This window comes from Toxorhynchites rutilus, chromosome 3 (genome assembly GCF_029784135.1).
Source record: "Toxorhynchites rutilus septentrionalis strain SRP chromosome 3, ASM2978413v1, whole genome shotgun sequence".
Taxonomy (NCBI): domain Eukaryota; kingdom Metazoa; phylum Arthropoda; class Insecta; order Diptera; family Culicidae; genus Toxorhynchites; species Toxorhynchites rutilus.
Genome location: NC_073746.1, coordinates 67865573 through 67877935, shown reverse-complemented (window position 1 = coordinate 67877935; position 12363 = coordinate 67865573). Strand labels below are relative to the sequence as shown.

Genomic DNA, 12363 nt, shown 5'->3' with positions numbered 1-12363 from the left:
AACTAACAAAATGTTGTTTTTCATTAGATAAACAATTGAATAACTGTAAAATATTAGGCGTTATCTAAACGCCCTAACTGCATCGTTTTGATTGGCCCGATTTACGGTTTCCCTAACACAGCCATCAAAACCAAGCAGCCTTGGGGAAATCGGCATTGCAAATACATGAAATTAGGGGAACTTTTGTTCTCATCGAAAAATGTTCCCTAACACAGACTTTAAAACCAAGCAGCGAAATCGGCATTGCAAACACACGAAAGTAGGGGGAGCTTTTGTTCCCACCGAAATGTGTTCCCTAATAGAGATTTCTAAACCAAGGTGCCTGGAGAAATCGGTATTTCAAATTCATGCATGTCGGGGGTATTTTTGTTCCGACTGGAATGTGTTTCCCTAACACAGACTTCAAATCCATGGAGCGTGGGGAAATCGGCATTGCGAATTCATACAAATCGGGGGTATTTTTGTTCCGATTGAAATGTGTTTCCCTAACACAGACTTCAAAACCGAGGTTTCTGGGGAAATCGGCTTTGCAAATAAATGCAAACTGCGAGTACTTTTGTCCTCGCTTGCCTTTGTGCAGAGTGGAATATGTCTGTCCTAACATGATCTTCTAAACTTAGGAACCTGGGAAAATCGTGCAGACACTAGAAGCGAATGAACTTCCCAGTTTCAAGCAAATTCGAGATTCGAGAAGTATGTACACTTTTGGGATGTAAACTTCAGAGGGAAATGTAAAATAAAATAATCGTTTGATAATTTTTTTTGTCTTTATTGGAAAGATTTTCAGCCTTAGGCTGGTTCATCAAACGTTTGATAATTCTTCCGTACATATATTTTGTTCTAGTCATCATACCAAACGTAAAAGGTCCGTCATTAAATTTACTTGTAACGAAGAACAATCAATCACAATAAATGAATTGACTTTACATGGCATTTGTTCATTTTTTTCACTCACAGAGCAAATATATTGAACTCAATTGAATTTGGAAACTGTTTCATTCAATCAAGAATTTAATCAATACAAACGAATGATTGCTAAGCTAAGGTAGTTCCACGTCAACCTTGCGTTTATATCATAGATATAACCCATCCATTTTTTTTTTTCAAATAATCTGTTGGGTTTTATTGGGCCAAATATTTTCAACTGACTATAAACATTTTTAAAAGTGCCAGCTAATCCCAATGTTCTTAAATCCAAACTAAATCAAATTCATCGTTTTAATTTTATTCAAACAAATATTGAAATCTTTTCGAATGTACGTTAAATTATAGGCAAAACCGATTTCATCTACCATATCACTCCTAGGTCGTGCTTTACAGCAATATAAACGAACATATTCTAGACTATTTCTCTTCTGACTGCAGTCAGCTGCTTGACAGCCCACATTTGGCGAATTGATTTCCGCATAAAGACTCGATGCGTTCTTTAGAAATAGAAAAAAACAGACTTTTCATTGTTCGTCTTACCCATACTGGCCCATACAGTCCATTTCACCTCGCCAATACAATTATTACAATAATTTGTATTATGACGTGGGCCTACGTCTTACCGTATAAAGTGAAAACCTGAACACAGAATATGCAGAAAAAAATGAATGATTTCAAATACTTATAACTCGAACATTTCTCACTGCATCCGAAAGAAGTTTGCATCAATTCATAGGGTATATTTCTACGCATCCATCGTAACTAATAAAATGTTATTTTTCATTAGATAAACAATTGAATAACTGGAAAATGTTAAGCGTTATCTAAACGCCCTAACTGCCTCGTTTTGATTGGCCCGATTTACGGTTTCCCCAACACAGCCATCAACACAGTCTTGAGGAAATCGGCATTGCAAATACATGAAAGTAGGGGGACTTTTGTTCTCACCGAGATGTTTTCCCTAACACAGACTTCAAAACCAAGCAGCGTTGGAGAAATCGGCATTGCGAATACATGAAATTAGGGAGAGCTTTTGTTCCCACTGAAATGTGTTCCCTAACAGAGATTTCTAAACCAAGGTCCCTGAGGGAAATCGACATTGCAAATACATGTAATTCGGGGGTATTTTTGCTCCGACTGAAATGTGTTTCCCTAACACAGACTTGAAATCCATGGAGTGAGAGGGAAAATGACTTTGCATATTCATGCAAGTCGGGGGTAGATGCAAACTTCAGAGGGAAATGTAAAATAAAATAATCGTTTGGTAATTCTTCTGTTCACATCCTAGGTATCCTAGGTATCATACCAAACGTAAAAGGGCTGTCATTAAATTTACTTGTAACGAAGAGCATAATCTATCACAATTCATGAATTGACCTTACATGGCATTTGTTCGGACTTAGCTCGAAACTCCTTGAATCGGTCTTGTTTATGACAGATCAAAGCTGAAAGTTATTAAAATTAGTTTGTAACAAAATTTTCTCTAAATTTATGATAAAACTTACATTTATAGTTTCGTTCTATTCCCCTTGCAGATGCCTCACTGAACAACAGATTAATTTTCGAGCCTAATTTGAGTTGTTTTAATTTAATTATAAAATTGAATAATTATATTATATTAATCACTCACTTTCAGCATTATAATAAACGACATGAATTATCAATTCTCTTGCTACTATTCTATTTCCTTTTTTGCTGTATTTTAAGTTCGTTTCATAATTTCAGTAGTAGAATAAGTTTCATAATGATTACTTACAGCGATCAGAAATAATCACTACGTATATTTACGTATATTACTGATTTTTCTTCCTAAATTCTCTTCAATTCAATTCACTTCCAACTTCTTCTAACTTTGATTTTGAATATCTTTTCTTTCACTACTCAACCTTTTCTTTTGTTTTTCCAATTCCATTTGATTACTTTCCTCTCTTTGCTTTTAATTACACCGCAGAGCACATAGCTCCTGAAGTTATTTGCGGTCATTCGACAAATTTACATATTTTCAGTGGTGGGGTTTTTTGCGCTCAATGCAGTGCTCCCAACAGCATTTGTTCAACCATTTTACTCACAAAGCAAATATATTGAATTCAATTGAAATTGTTTCAGTCAAAAATTTAATCAATACAAACAAATGATTGCTAAGTTAGGGCAGTTCCACGTCAACCTTGCGGTTATATCATAGATATAACCCACCCATTTTTTACTCAAAAATGAATTTAGTTTTAGGTACATACCTAACATCGTTTCAGATGATAACTTACAAACTGGAACATAGCATAACGTTCAGTGAATAAAATTTTGAAATTAAACCGACTTATTAAGCATTATCAAAGCCACAAAAATTACTTTCGAACGCAGAATTACTTATGATTTTTAATTTCAGTTTCCCTTTTCCGCTTTCGACCAGTCGTCAATGTTATAGGGTGTTTCCAAATATAGAATTACATGTAGGAGGGGCACCCATCAACATAAATATGAAGTTCTAAATGTAGCTATTCCAATCAATCGTAATGTCACCGAGAGCTTGATTGATGCGGTCTATGGTCGAAGATGCAAAACAGTTATCGAGAATTAAGGATTTGCTAATAAATATTGTAGGCCAAACATAGTTTGGTGCACCCAGCTAACTCGTCGAACTCACAGTGTACGGGATTGAATTACGATTGTACTTTTAATGGCGTTATCCATTGATGTTCATTTGACACGACAAACCAAGGCATCACGCTGATACAGAATTTACTCCCAGCTCCCTCATGTTTGTCCTATACCTAATGCATTGTTATATACTACTATACTGTACTTTTATAATTCACACTTTGCGTAGCAACATGCACCATCGACAATTCCACGTAATGATTGGTACTAATTGTACCGTCTTAAAAAGCATCTAAGTGCTGTTTGAATCTATTCATACAATTATATACAATACTAGCTGACCCAGCAAACGTTGTTCTGCCATAAAAATTATTTATAGTGAATTTGTTGATTGTAAAATAAAAAATAACTAATGTATTGTAAGTGTGTTTAAATGTTTTAAAGATCTACACATACTTGAAACGTTCGTTACTCTTTCTTTCATACCGAGGTATAGAGCGCCAAGTCGATGACAAAAATTAAAAAAAAAACACAAAACATTCCTTGTATTACATTCCCGATTTATTTCATTCACGAATCTGACATGTTTGTTCTCTTGAACGTTAAATGTAAATTGAAAAAGGAATAAATTGAAAATTGTTGCAAATTTGTTGCTCTTCACCGAATGTTTTGCTCAGCTGAGGCTAATATGGCACTACTGAACGGTTTTCCATGTCAATGTCTGCGTTGTTAATTTTTATGAATGATTGTCCGTCATTATCAGTTTTTATTCGTTGATATATTGGACATCCACCTAGGCTTGCGGCCGTGTCGTTGGTGAAATCTTTAAGAAAATCCATTGTACAGTTTCCATCTGCCATGCAAGGCTATAAAAAAGGCTATGTTTGTGGTAACAATATCGAACAATCACCCATATTTCGTCATTAGCAGACCCGAAAGCAATTTAAATTGTTGAAATTTGAATGAAAATGTTTATTCGATGCTGTTTGAATACTTAGTAGACATAGCCTTGACCCTAACTCAACTATTTTTCTATAAATCTCCTTGCATTTCAGCCAAAATATTATCCAGAATATAAAATAATTATCAGAGACTATTTTCGTCCCATATTTTCTTTACCTGTAAAGAATGTGTTATTCTGTTACACAGAACACACAATAGAGCCATAGTTCACTTAAAATTTTTGTTTTAAAAGCGTGTTTATTTCACTCGAAAATTCATAACAATTTACGCTTCACAGGAATGGAACACGAAGCCCAAAGACGTCTATACGCATTGCGTTTCAAGGTCGGATGACATTCGTTCTCTTTGAAAAACAATCTACGAATCGATTATTTGGATATCATTTAAACCAAAATACTAAAATCGCGATTAAAAATAAGAAATGGAGGTAAACCTTTGAGGTTATATGTACTTTTATGCCAAATTTATAAAAAAAAGAAATAAAAATTATTTAGATTAGGACCACCCTAATCCTTATAAAACAATTTTTATAAGAATTTTATATATATAGATAACCAACGTGTATTATTCGATCCAAGGAAAAAATAAAATATCCTTCAAAATTCAATCAAATGATTACTGAGCCAACAGTGGTCCTGCGTCAGCTATACTCAACCTGCGACTCTTCTGATTGGCCCTTCTGATGCTAGCGAAACAATAACGAAAACATAAGAAATCATTGCCTAACTTTTTTTGACGTAGGACTACGTCTCTCAGTAATGGTTCGTCCTTTATTATATTTATTAAATATGAACAAGCAATTCGCGATTTCACAGCATTCACGATTCATCAGTCACCCAGCTAGCGACCAGAAACCAGCGAGACTTTCCGAAAAGTCTTCTTTATGGTGTTAGTTTAGTTTTTCAAATTGGCCTTTTTCAAAGATGCCGATGAACTGATGAATTGATAAATTTTGAATTCTCTATAATTCAAATCATGATCATCATTATTTAAGTCACAGTGGTGCATTTTTTTCGATGGAAATACCGCGTCGATTTTTATGCCGTCTGGGGGAGAGTGCTTCTGTATTTTTGCACACATCAGAAAAATCTATGCAGCAAAGCATATAATATTGTGATCGCCCTGGTTCTTATTTTGATATGGTTTTGAAAGGACGAGCAAAATTCTCAGAATGCGTTATCAGAGTATGCGCAAAGTATGCATAGTGCAGATCTTGCACTGACGGGCAGAAACAAAGTAGGAGAGAAACATTCAATAGGATGTACCGCTTCGGTTTTCATACTGCTATGTGGAGATTAGTTGTGTATAATTGAATCACACATACGAATTGTTGTTTTTAAGCGTTATCAAATAGATAAGCGGGGTGATAAATACGTAATCACCTGGAGTCGCACTATGTTTAGCACCAGAAGAATGTCCGCGATGCATACTGAATGCGCTGCGTCTATTGGCAATAAAAGAGCTTCTGTGAGTTTAAGAGAGCACTCATTAGTGCATTCACTAATTTGGAGAACTAAACACTTGCCATTTGGGCATTTGAAAAACCTAGCTGTCACTGCAATTTGGTCGCAAGTTGGAGGACTGATAAATCGTGAATGCCTTATAAGTGACTTTTATTCCGATCGATCGATTAATTTTCGTGAATTCGTGTATTATTTCCAGATTAAAAGTGGCGTCAGAAAGCAGCGAAGCTCAAGTCGGATATGAAGGTTTTTTCAGCAACAAGGGCTGCGTGTTTCGGTGGAAAACTAAAGGTGAATATTGTTTCCGCAGCGGTTGCTGTCGACGCCGCCACCACACCAAATGTCATTTTATTGAGAGATAATGGAAAACTACTTATTATATTCAATAAGTTCAAAGTTCTAAACACCGAGCAACCAACAGTACATATTGATAAGGAGAATTTATTTTAAAATCTGCTCAAATTGACGTTTTATTGCTTCACGAAACGCTCCTCACTCAATGAAAACATTCATTCATCGGATGTTGTCAGTGCTACCAAATATTTGTACTAATTTCTCTCCGGATATCATTTCGGGGTTCTACGCCACATGTTCTACGCCGTGTTTTTTACAACATTCTTCTTTATTTTATTTGTTGTAGTCCGCAAAACCATGATTAATATGTATTTGTGCCCCCTATATAAAAGCGTTGAATACCGTTGTTTTAACCCTGATAAATTTTTTGCGCATCGTAATTCTACATGTCTACCCGAAATTTGTCGTCGAGTGGCAAGCCATTGCTCTTTTGTTTTGGTCATAGATGTCACATTATTTGATATGTGGTGTACACGATGAGCAACACGACAAAACATAGAGCGATACGGACTAAAGTGAAGGTATCAAATGAGACTCTTTCAGAAGAATACCTCCAGGAAAGGTGGTGAAAGTAGATTAAATTGAGTATTGTCCTCATAGGCATCACACAGCATTCGATGGTTTTTTGCTGCTGATTTTAAAATGAGAGCAAAACAACAAAGCTTCCCGTGAGCGCATCTTTGTTGGCACAAAAGATGACATGACCGTATCAAGCAATAAAATCGTTCGAAAAATTATACGTACTGTAAGCAAAAGAACAACACTGGCGATTGAACAGCTATAAAGCACTGAAAAGAGTGGAATCATTGCCCAACTCTTTACAGTACAACTAACGCCATCCGAAATGCTCAATTTCACTAGTTTTTAACCTCAATGGGAGAATGTTGGCAAATTTTAGACCCAGTTTTGATGATACTCATACGAACTATTCCGAACTGTATATATCGTTGCTCATCACAATGATCTGTATCTTAACAATCGGCAAAGATTTTACAAGTATATAAAAGAACTTCTAGATGACTCATTAGGCGACCATACATTCACAATTTCTTTAACTCGTCTTCCAATTGTCCCTTATTCATGAAATGTTGACAAAAGTTTCATTAAACATCTACCTTACCGACTCAGGCAGTCATCAATTGATAGCTTAGCTAGAATGTGCTTTTCTTGGGAATCACATTTCTCTTTTGTGAAAACATTATCAACCAACATATTATTGAGGATTGTTTTACATATCTTGTGGAACCCTTATTTTGAGGAAAACTCTGGGTCTTATTTCCGTACACACTTCACACCTGATGACGAGCGTCACTTCACGGTGAAGCGAAATAATAATTAATAATAATAAGGAAATAAGGTAAATGATTTTGGTTTATCCAGTCGAAAATATAATCATGGTTTGTCCACCTTTCTGAATGCACTAGTTCAGCGCACCTGTGTCAAATCAGGTATTCAAGTGTTTTAAAACATATACATGAAATTATCTTTTTCATGATTTACAGTAGTTTGCTAAAATATGCTATATTTAACGGATTCACATGTTTTAAAGGATTATAAAATCCACCTTCTATTAATGTCAATGCGCTCTTCATTTGAGCTAACTTTTAAACAATCACCAGATGATTATTTGGTACGGTATTCAGTACTTTTCTGGATTATAACACTAACAAATATTGTAAACATCATGCTTGCACACCATTTGTATCAGATTTAGGGTAAATGATCTTGGTTTGTCCAATTTGGGGTGTTTTTACGCAACTAGTAAATGCAAATCGATTTTTCTTCATGAAAATCACACATAATCGATACGAGTTTGGGTTTGTTGAAAAGCCCCAAGTCTCTAGTTGCTAATACTACCATAAGGTGTTGAAATTATTCAAATTTTTATGTTTTTTAACGATTGTCCTTAAAGAAGAATTATGATCATGGTTTGACCACCTCTGATCATGGTTTGCCCAAAAAAATGATCATGGTTTGTCCGGTTTTAGAATTCTCCATTTTTGAAGGAAAACATTCGAATTCACAATTAGATGTTGCATTTATCATTGCTTGAGTTTACTGTCATCATATTGATTCATTCATAATTTAGGCTTTCTTCAGAATATTGCCTTTTCTTGGGCATTTTAAAAGTGTTCACCTCAACACAATCAACACAGAAAAACCATACTTCTGCTATGCGCGAAGCACACCATAAACAAACATAAACAAACTGCAGCGCGCCAAGCGGTTGCCATAGAAATCATGTGGACAAAACAACATTATTGAATTGGGCAACTCATGATCAGAATTGAGTTCATCAAAATGCGTTAATTTAATGGTTTAGCTATGTAAATCCGATACAAATGGTGAGCAAGCATGATGTTTACAATATTTATAAGTGTTGTAATCCAGAAAAGGGCTGAATACGTGCCAAATAATCATCTGGTGATCGATTAAAAGTTAGCTCGAATGAGGGGCGCATTGAAACAAATAGAAGGTGTATTTTATAATCCTTTAAAACATGTGATTTCGTAAAAATATACTATCAAACTACTATAAATCATGTGAAAGGCAATTTCATTTATATGTTTCGAAACATTCGAAGGCCTTATTTGACACAGGAGCGCTGAATTAGAGCAGTCAAAAAAGTGGGCAAACCATGATCATATTTTCGACTGGACAAACCAAGATCATTTACCCTACAAAGCTAAACCATGTAATCAATGCATTTCGATGACCTCAATTCTGATCACTAGTTGTCCGATTCACTAATGTTGGTTTGTCCACATGATTTCTATGGCAACCGCTTAGCGCGCTGCATTTTTTATCTGTTTTGAATGCGTTGAGGTGAACACTTTTAAAATTCTCAAGAAAAGGCAATATTCTGAAGAAAGCCTAAATTATGCATGGATCAATATGATGACAGTAAACTCAAGCAATAAAAATGCAACATCTATTTGAAAATTCGATTTTTTTCATCAAGTGGTGATTTTCAAAATCGAACAAACCATGATCAGAGGTGGACAAACCATGATCATAATTTTTCTTTGAGGAAAATCGTTGAAAAACATAAAAATTCGAATAATTTCATCTTCTTATGGTAGTATTGGCAACTAGAGACTTAGGGCTTTTCAATAAACTCAAACTCGTCCTGATTTTGTGATTTTCAAAAAGAAAAATCGATTTGCATTTACTAGTTTCACGGAAACACCCTAAATCGGACAAACCATGATTATTTACACTAACCTTGCATAAAAAAAATCGTTTTCACCGTGAAGTGACATTCATGATCAGGCTCCACGTAAAAACAAAAAGTAATAAGTACAAGTTTTTCTGATTTTCACTATACGGAGTTCATTTTTACATTTCACAATAAGTGTGAATGGGAATAGGTACAAAAACTGAAGTGAAGTGTAAAAAAGGTTGTGGATATTGGAACAAGGCCCTCATCATTTTAAGATGTTGCAACTAAGCATCGGACATTCAGACAATTCTAGAGCAACATGTCAAAAGGGCCTATCTCCTTTGATCGATTCTCTTCATAGACTTTTTCTCTCGATATCCAAGGCCTTTCAGACAGTATTTGCTCTAGTTTTGCCATGTAGTTTGATAAACGAGGTTCCCTTTCGCACTCCTTATCGTCGAACACATCTAGAGCAACAGGTCAAAAGGGCCTATCTTCTTTGATCGATTCTCTTTCATTAATAACTCAGCGGTAAAAGCATTTCCTGATGTGTTCGTTTATCAAACTACATGGCAAAACTAGAACAAAATCTGTCTGAAAGGCCTTGGATGTCGAGAGAAAAAGTCGATGAAGAGAAACGATCAAAGAAGATAGGCCCTTTGACATGTTGCTCTAGAATTAATGTTCATTCAAGAGAGTTAAACAATGAAGTAAATTTATTTCTTAGTGATAAATAATTTCTTATTTTTGGATGATCACAGAAAAATATATCATGTCATCATGAATTGTATTTAAGCATAAACAACGCCTAGGAATACTGCAAATACTATTCCAGTTATTGGACAATTGTAAAATGAAATATTAACCTTCTCACTGACTTCAATGGAACGAACGGATTGTCGCAGGAATGTTTACCGTTTGTATTCTTACGTTGTGTTATCAAACCGAAATTCAGATACTGGTCCAACGATCAAATATTTACATACTCACAGTAGTCTTTGTTATCAGTAAATGGTATCACATTAGGGATAATAAAAGCTCGAAAAGAAACGAACAATTAGCGGGGAGGACCCTCCAGAGATTGTTGATCGAATACCTCACACTTTCAGACGCATCCTGTATCTGATAGTGCCAGATGCATCCTGGCAACACTGACCACACAACACATATACATAGAACACAGAATCCATTGAACAATTATCGCTTGTTATATTTTCACTTCTGTTTTCCAACACCGTTTTCTCCGAAGCTCACTGAAGAGGAACTACTAGCGGCCAGACACATAGAAACTGATTCACAAGCCACAGTAATTTCCTGCCAAAGCTTTAAATCGCAGAGAAAAACATATATTTTTTCCTGTTTTTATTCCGATGTGAGACACAAACCTTCGAACACACCTCCCAGCCGAAAGGAACCGAATTCGTCACTTCACTCGCCGCTGACTCATATGGGGGGACCTTCCAAAACTGGTAGAACCAGTTTTATTTCCTCCGTTTTTTGTCTTCTCCAGAGTTTCTCTGTTGCTTTTCTTTGAGGTATACACTAAATTTGGATCCAAACCACACCGAAACGGAACCGTTTGAACACTCGCAAGAGATCCGGAAGTAAAAGTCACTAAATTCTCGAAAATTGTTCACTGTTTTCCATGTAACTCAGTTTATATTTTCAAGCACCCGTTGGTAATCGATTCTGCGAAAGAAGCATAAAATACACCACCGACACAACAGGGATAAACACGTTCAACGCGCCCGCGAGGAACAAAGCTTCAATGAAGAAGCCAACACACAAACTGATGAACGAGGGGAGGCTTTTGCTGGAGAACACGATCTGCTGCTTGTGATGTATGCGAGCGAAGTCTCTCTCTCTCTCTCTCTCTTTCTCACTCCCAGCGATGAGAATGAGTTGTTTTGTTCTGTATGTTGTTCAAGTGTCACCCGTTCGATGAGAGTAATCAAGACCGAGAGCTGGTGATCGAATTGTAGTCGATGTGACAGCTCTTTACACGATTTGTTTAGAGCACCAATATTTTGAGTATTAAATTATTTCGTGAATGTGCAGTACAGGGGTGCCAGATATTTTTTGTTCAAATATGTGCAAACGAAATAAAGAAAATGTCTTCACCATGATTGGCATGATTGATAACAATCGCTTCCTAACATAACATAATCTTATTACTAGGCTGACCAAAAATTTCAGGAATAAAAACGGGACTGGTAAACAAAAAAATATAAAACAAAATAATCATACATTCTTAGATGTACCTGCTTTGTTCTACACAACGAAGCAATATTTAGATGATGGAGTGACGTTGCAAAGCAGATTATTATTTTAGGAAATTTGATCATAGAATTTGTCACATTTCAGATCGAAGTTTTGTTAGACAATTATCATAATTTTAATGGTTCCATTTTTTTGTTCACATATTCTCCATGGTAGAAAAAAATCATATTAACAGTTCGCGGAACTACCAGTAGAACCAGGTAGACGTAAAAAAAGCAATTCCACGCCAAAACAGCCGATTTTGACGCAACCCTCTACAATTTTTTCACGTAAGACTACGTTTCCCAGTAAAACTGATTGAGAGTGAACTGTTTGTGAACGAACTGATTAAGAGTGAACTGTCTGGGAACGAACTGTTTGAGAGCGAACTGATTAAGAGTGAACTGTTTGGGAACGAACTGTTTGAGTACGCAGTGTTTGTTGCGGGCGAAATATTTGCGAACGGACGAGTGCAGCTGAACTGATTTGTGCTGGACGGAATAGATTAATATAACGAGAACGCTTGTAAGAAAAATAAAACGATATTGTCATTTATGAGCAAGGTTTATTTTGTTAATGGTTTTGTTAATGGCAATTTTGGGTTAGAAATTAAATTAGATTTTCGTAGTTTTAAAGGCA

At 35.7% G+C, this 12363-nt stretch overlaps 1 protein-coding gene across 5 annotated transcripts in view; it reads right to left on the bottom strand.

Moving 5' to 3' along the window:
* LOC129775156 (disintegrin and metalloproteinase domain-containing protein 10) overlaps positions 1-11263 on the bottom strand; it is a 237532-nt gene extending 226269 nt beyond the window's left edge. For 4 of the 5 annotated variants that reach the window (XR_008742866.1, XM_055779511.1, XM_055779516.1 and 1 more), the window contains exon 1: positions 10851-11263. The gene's annotated coding sequence lies outside the window, so the exon portion shown is untranslated. Of the gene's footprint in view, positions 1-10561; positions 10782-10850 lie in introns of those variants that run through there. The other variant, XM_055779515.1, reaches the window with a different exon arrangement.
* Positions 11264-12363: the final 1100 nt, after the last annotated feature.